The following is a 7,365-nucleotide window of genomic DNA, read 5'->3' on the forward strand; positions in this document are numbered from 1 at the left end:
GTATATCATTCCCCTATAAATATATATAAATATGAACATATAAATTTAATTATATTTTTCATATTTAAAATGAGTTAAACAAAGTTCACTAAATAAGTTTAAAAATTACTCAATCATACTTTTATAAGTTCATAAAATACAAATAAATGACAATGCATTCTATTATTATGTTAATTTACATTGCAACTCAGAATCCCCATAAATATATCTCTCAATGACATTCAAAATGTCATATGTTGTGAACTCATATTTTTCAAATTCCTCTACATTGAAATGACATATGTCACATTCTCTTAATTTATTGTTCCGCAAATTGTTTCAGTATTGGAAGCTGAAATTTGATGTAATTGTAAGAGAGTATATTACTAGCAAATAAAATTACAAAAAAATTTAAAATGAGTTCTACATATTTTTCTAATAAGATGAAACAATTTTTTTTTTTAAATGCATGACACGACCGGGTCTGATGCATGATCGATTCGATGCTTGACCCGAACCGGTCCGATGACCGATTCACCAGGTTCCGGGTCGGGCTGAGTTTCACAACACTGCATGAGATATACATACAAAAAAATAAGTGAGACTTATTTATTTTCTTTCTCTTTCTTTTCCTTAGTGGGCCATATTTAGATTTTTTGTATGTTGCATGAGATAAATTGTTTCATTTAATATGAGAAACTATATTCAATTTTTTATCATTGTGCCCCTAATTAAAGTAAAAATTACCACTATGCCCCCATTTTTAAACTATTTTAAAAAATTGACTTTTTTCCTAAACATAATTTCAATATGCCCCTCCTTAACTGTTTACTAGACTTCATACTCAAATATGGGATTAATATACTCGAGTACATTTTACGGGTTGAAGCTGATTATATAACTTATAGGTTTATACTTGGGAACATCAATTAAAGTGTCACTGTTTGGCAAATTTTTTATCCAGATACCACGCGAACAATACTTTTTACCAGACTGTCACGCGACGTAATTCGCTACGACTGGTAGCAAACTTTGTTCGCCAATGATTTTGTGACATGTGGCACATTTTCGCAGAAAAAATGACTGGACTAAGTTTTCTACCAGTGGTAGCGAACTTGGTACGCAATATGGTCAAGTGTCACCAAATCATAGGCGGCGAAGTTCGCCACCAGGCGTAGCGAACTCCGACGCGTGGCAATCTGGTAAAAAGTATTGTTCGCATGGCATTTGGATAAAAAATTTGCCAAAAAATGACACTTTGATCCAGTGTTGTGAAAATCGGACCGGTCGGTCCGACCGGTTGGCCCGGAAATTGGCCCATCAACCGGTCCGATTCTTGCAATGGACCGGACAAGCAATCGACCCGGTATCGAACCGGTGACCCGGTGGACCGGTTTTATAGCTCAACCCAGTTTTCGAAAAAATATTTTCAATGTTGCAACTGCTGGGATTTTAACTTGAGTCTCATGAGAATGCCCAACAACAACTTACCACTGGGCTGAGTTTGCTTGTTGGTTAATAGGCACCATTTAATATATATATATATATATATATATATATATATATATATTATCACTTAATAGAATTATTTCAAAATAGCATTTAGTGGAAATCAAACCCTTATTATGAAGATATAAATTATAGTCTTTACCACTAAACTACATTTGGTTCTTAGTTCACTTGCACTATTTTAAATATTTATTATATAGTTGAATATAAAATATAAATTTATATATATATCCGGTTCATGCGGTTGAATCAGTGACCCACTGATTGAACCAGTGACCCACTGACTCGGTACCCCGACTAGGTCGATCACCGGTTCGGGTTTAATAACATTGCTTTGATCAATGTTCCTTATACTCGAGTATGGAAACAATACTCGAGTATGTTACCTACCTCATCTACTCGAGTAACAGTGGTTGCCAGAACCTCCAAGCAATGTTGAAAAAATCAGATTGGCCCGGCCCGGCCGACCTGAAAATCTGTAAATCGATCATATAATCAGTTCAGTTTTCATGTTGGATCCGTCAAGTAACAGAACTCACGCGACCCGGTCGGTTTTTAAGAAAATCAGTGACCCGACCCGGTTCACACAAAAAAAAAATTCATAAAGGATATCATTTTTTTAAAATTCACAAATGGCTTATTTTTTTTTTAAATATTTAAATGATTTGTTGTTTTTTGACTTACATATGTTATGTACCTATAATACTAATATTATTATCTACCAAACTTGAAACACCAGTATTATAAGCATTATATGTTTGTTTGATCCTTTATTAGATAATAATGTATGATTTATTATTTTTTATATTAAAATATTTGAAATTGATATATTTTTTTTACAAATATTTAAGTATGTTTATAAATTTTTTAATATAAATTATATATTTATATATACTCATCGGATGATATGATTATATCAATTACACGTTACCTCGACCAAATCAATTACATGCGGAATTTAATAATATTGCATCCAAGCATTTCTTCTTTCTTCCATTTCCACTTCTGTTACTTTCCAACGAGAACCTCTCGGCTTTGCATCCTGTTATTATTATTTATTACTGCCCCATTGTCAACGGCATCTACAAGCCATGTAACTTGAGTCCCTTGTTTCTCTCCTTTTGTACAACCATAAGTCCATAACCACATGAACCACAATAATGATTCCCAGATGAATTTCTTGGCAAATAATCAACTTCCAGGCCAAGATTTTGACACCATAAAGCTGCAATGGCCTCCGCAGCTTTATGCTTCTTTCTTTCAACCGTAAAGGATGTTCGGTAGAAGTTTATTTTAGGATTTCTAAAAAATTAGGGTAATAATTTTTCGTTTTTACGGATCTGTTGTCATTTTAAATAATATAATTTCTGTTATTTTTTTTGTAAATAATTTCTGTTATTTTAGGTGAGAAATAGACATAAGGAATAAAAATCATGGGGAAGAGAGTGAGTGATTTTTTTTAATTTAAATTTTAAATAAAAAATATTTTGTGTCTATCTCTATTTTAAAATGACATGATTTTATGTCATCTAAAATTTTAAATGACAAACACTTTTTCCTTTTATCTATTCATGTTTTGATAGTATAATTTTTTTTAAAAATACCATTCAAGAGATAGTATTTGAAGATTTCCACAACAAGATACAATTAACATAACCAAATATAACATCAAAAAATTTAATCTAATATTTTTAAAAATATTTTAATATATCAAATAATTTTTTAATAATATTTATGAAAAACTTATATTTTTATCATGTTTATGAAAATCGTGATAAAAGCAAAGAACAGTATAAAATGATATTTTTTATTAAATATGATAAGAGATACACAAGTCTCAATGCATTTGTAGTGCGTTAAAATTTCCCTCAAGTTCGGTGACAGGCTGACAGTATAGGATGCCTCAACTGCTGAGCCACGTGATAGATTCGGTGTGACATTGGATGGCCTCCACAGCTTTATGCTGCTTTCTTTCAACCTCTCTAATCTACGGTGATAAGAGAAATATGAACGACGGACCCAATTGGTTCGTTCGATTGTCATCCATCCAAGTAGCTAAGCAACTGCACATTATCTGTTATATAAATGGGAACAGTGTATATATTTTAACGGTTTTATAAGAGTTATGTTGTAGGAAAAGTGATTGTGTTATGTTATAGAGATTCGTTTTGCGTGCCGAAGGTTTTTTTTTTTTTTTGCTGCGGGCCCCACAAAATGTTGTGTGTGTAGGAAAATATTTATGGTCATGTTAAATGATAGATGATAAACCCATATTTTAAATGATGTAAAATTGTGTCATTTTAAGTGAGAGAAAGAGATAGATAAAGGAGGAAAGATAGTAGATAAAAAAATATAAAGATGTGGGTCTCACCTCTTTGTGAGAGTAAAATGACACAATTTATGTCATTTAAAAAGACAAACATTTTTCCCTATATAAATATCTCATTTTCAATTTTTTTTAATTGTAGACTCTGTGTATGTTGTTATTATTATTATTATATTTTAAAGACAATAAAAATACATGAGTTGGATGTATATAATAGAGTAAATACATTTTTCAATCTTCAGCAAGTTTTATAATGTCCGCTTTATTTCTATCAATAAAAAAGTTATTCGTGATCCCTAAAAAATTTAAAATGGATCTATTTTAGTCATTTTGAAGAACTAATGTGGATTTTTTTTGAATTTATGAGCGACCAAGATTTTAACTAAATGGATCCATTTTGAATTTTTTTAGGGACCACAAATCGCTTTTTTATTTGCTAGGGACTAAAATAGGCATAGTAAAATTTGTTGATGACCAAAAATAATATTTACTCTATGTAATAATACTCAACGAATGTTCTAAAATAAATGGGCATGTTCTTATGCAGCGTGACGTCATTTTATTTTAAAAAATTAATAAAGTTAGTTATAATATGAATTTTACTTTTATAATGCAAGTGTTATATTATTTATATTATTATTTAATTTAGGGTGTTAGACTCTTTACTAATTTTAACCTTGTAATTGATTTTTCATGTTGTTGGAATATATATATATATATATATATATATATATATATATATATATATATATATATATATATATATATATGGGAAAAGATCATTTGACTCCAGAGTAAGACTTATAAGTCTTACTCCTTATCTCATCCATTGATTTCCGTCCATCTAACGGTTATAGTTTAGGAAATCATATTAATTAATTAATCATTAATTACATTAAAAATGACAACTGTTGATTTCCGTCTATCAACGATTAAGATGAGAGAGTAAGACTTAAAAGTCTTACTCTATAGTCAAAAGAACCCTCCCCTATATATATATATATATATATATATATATATATAGGGTCAGGATCATTTTACACCAGTGTAAGTTACACTCTCAATCTTATCCGTTGATTCCATTTATATCTAACGGCTAAATTTTTTTAGTAATGTGCCCCATATATATATATATATATATGGGGCAGGATATTCTTACACCGGTGTAAGAGTTAGAAGTCTTACACTCCATCTTGACCATTGATTCACTTGTATCCAATGGCTCACATTACTAAAAAATCTGAGCCATTAGATATAAGTGGGATTAACGGACAAGATTGAGAGTGTAACTTACACTGGTGTAAAATGATCCAAACTCATATATATATATATATAGAGAGAGAGAGAGTTTTTCTATTCTTCTACTGAAGAAGACAAGTTTTTTTTTCCTGCTAAGTTAAAAATAACGTGGGGTTCATTTAATTTTCTTTTTCTTTTTCTTTTATGGGTCCCATTGCTAGTATGTGAGTGATGCTGGATAGAAGATTATTCCTGTTGAAGGAGACTAATAAACCCCATATATATATATATATGGAAAATATACTCTTATGTTGTAGGAGAGTATTTTTTTCTCCTACACATACATCGATTTATGTGTTACCTTTTTATTTATTTTCTTTTTTTTAAGTGGGTGGGTTTCACACATGATTGTCTCTATAGCATGAGAGAGTTTTTCTCCTGTTGCATGATATTAATAAAGACCATATATATATAACAAGATGGGGTCCACTGAAAAGATAAAAGAGAAAAAAAAATCAAAGTAGAATCCACCCCTTGTTTTGTGTCAACAGGATATATATATTTTTCTCTGGTCACAAGAGAAATCAATTAGAAATCAATTACCCTTTAATTAAATATCATTTCTTAATGGTCTTTTTTATTAATTTCCTTAATTTTGGATATATTTCGGCATAAATCGGCTTTTTAACCCTTTTACCCTGCATTAGTTAAAAAATAATCATTTTTTTCTCAACCAAACCATTTCACCAATTTGTCTCTGTTTAATCGATTAACCCACGGGCTTAATCCAATAAACAGTCAAAACACGTACAAAACGATGACCCCTGTTGCGAAATCGGCAAGTATCTCGTACGTTTCAAGTAATAAAAGTGATAAGTAAAGATCGTTCCCACGAAGATTAATGCCCTAAGTATGAATTTAACTATTCCCCTTAAGTTGGAAAAGAAAATGGTTTTGATTGTGAAAATGATTGATTGTTGTAATTTAAAAACAGAATTTAAAAACAATAATATTAAAACGCATTCAAGAAAAGATCAAGAACGTCAAGAAAATATGAGATTGATTGAAAATTGTAAAAAGACTGTAGCCAGGATGCACTTCACCTCCGATCCTCCCTTATATTCATATATTGTATTTTATAATTAAGTAATTGGTTTGCTCAGACAATTCATTATTTCCTTATAAATTAGTTGAACCCTAATGTCTAGTGATTTCAACCCTTTAACCCAATTAGAATCCTAGTGTCCTAGTAATTCCTCTTGAATTAAGCATTAAGCAAATGAATTAAAAGTCTGCAATCTAGGTACGCCTATGTCTAGGTCATGCACAAATTGTTATTCTACCCTTGTCCAGACTAAAACCCCAATATATTTATTGTGAGTCCTAACCCTCAAAACCCTATAATTAGAGTGGCCAGTTCTAATCAAGATATGAAAAAATTAACACAGGCAGAATAAAATAAGCTAACTAATTAACTTTAAAAACAATACAGGAAATATAAAGGATTCACATCGGGTTTGTGATCCCAACTACAAAAAGAAATTAGCCAGACATATTCATGTCTGACTTAAACAAATTCAAATAATAAAAAGTGTTCATAAACGAAAAAGAAAAGAAGAAGAGGGAAGCTCAATGGTCTTCAGTCTTCAACTCTGTTGGAATCCTGATCTCCAGTGCGAGTCTCCAAGAATTCTCTCAATTATCTGATCCTCACAATTCTCTCCAACCAAAGATCCCTGTCTCTGGGAGTCTAAGTCTCTATTTATAGAGTTTGTGCCTTGCTTAGAAATCTTGATCGAATCTTCATCATAAATCTTGGGTCCAATCTCTTCTTAATACCATCTGAGATATGAATAAAAACTATCACGCGCCTCCAACGCTACTAGCGTGAATCCCACGCTGATAGCGGGGGAGTTTTTTTCAGCACACTGCATGTTCACGCTACTGGCGTGAATCCCACCCTGATAGCGTGGTTGGCAAGATTGGTTGGCGCTGCTGGCGCGAAAGCCACGCTAACAGCGTGGAGGTTCTGGACCAAAAAGTTCTTCTGACGCTACTAGCGCCAGTTCCGCGCTAATAGCGTGGGGCTTCAGACTGGTACTATCAATTTAAGCTTCTTTTTGTCCTGTTTTTCTACAAAATCGTAAGAAAATCAGTGACAAGGTATCTGATTGAGATTTATCAAGTTAATAGTAATTCTAGCCCTTTTTATTCAAGATTGATCAAGATTCTTTCTCTTTTTGGCTTAAAATCATATATATGCTGTAGGCATATCAACCCCATTATTTAATTGATTAAGCAGCAATGGCTTA

The sequence above is a fragment of the Gastrolobium bilobum genome, unplaced genomic scaffold (genome assembly GCF_033153095.1).
Source record: "Gastrolobium bilobum isolate Gb01-03AN ecotype WA unplaced genomic scaffold, APGP_CSIRO_Gbil_v1 utg8540, whole genome shotgun sequence".
Classification (NCBI taxonomy): domain Eukaryota; kingdom Viridiplantae; phylum Streptophyta; class Magnoliopsida; order Fabales; family Fabaceae; genus Gastrolobium; species Gastrolobium bilobum.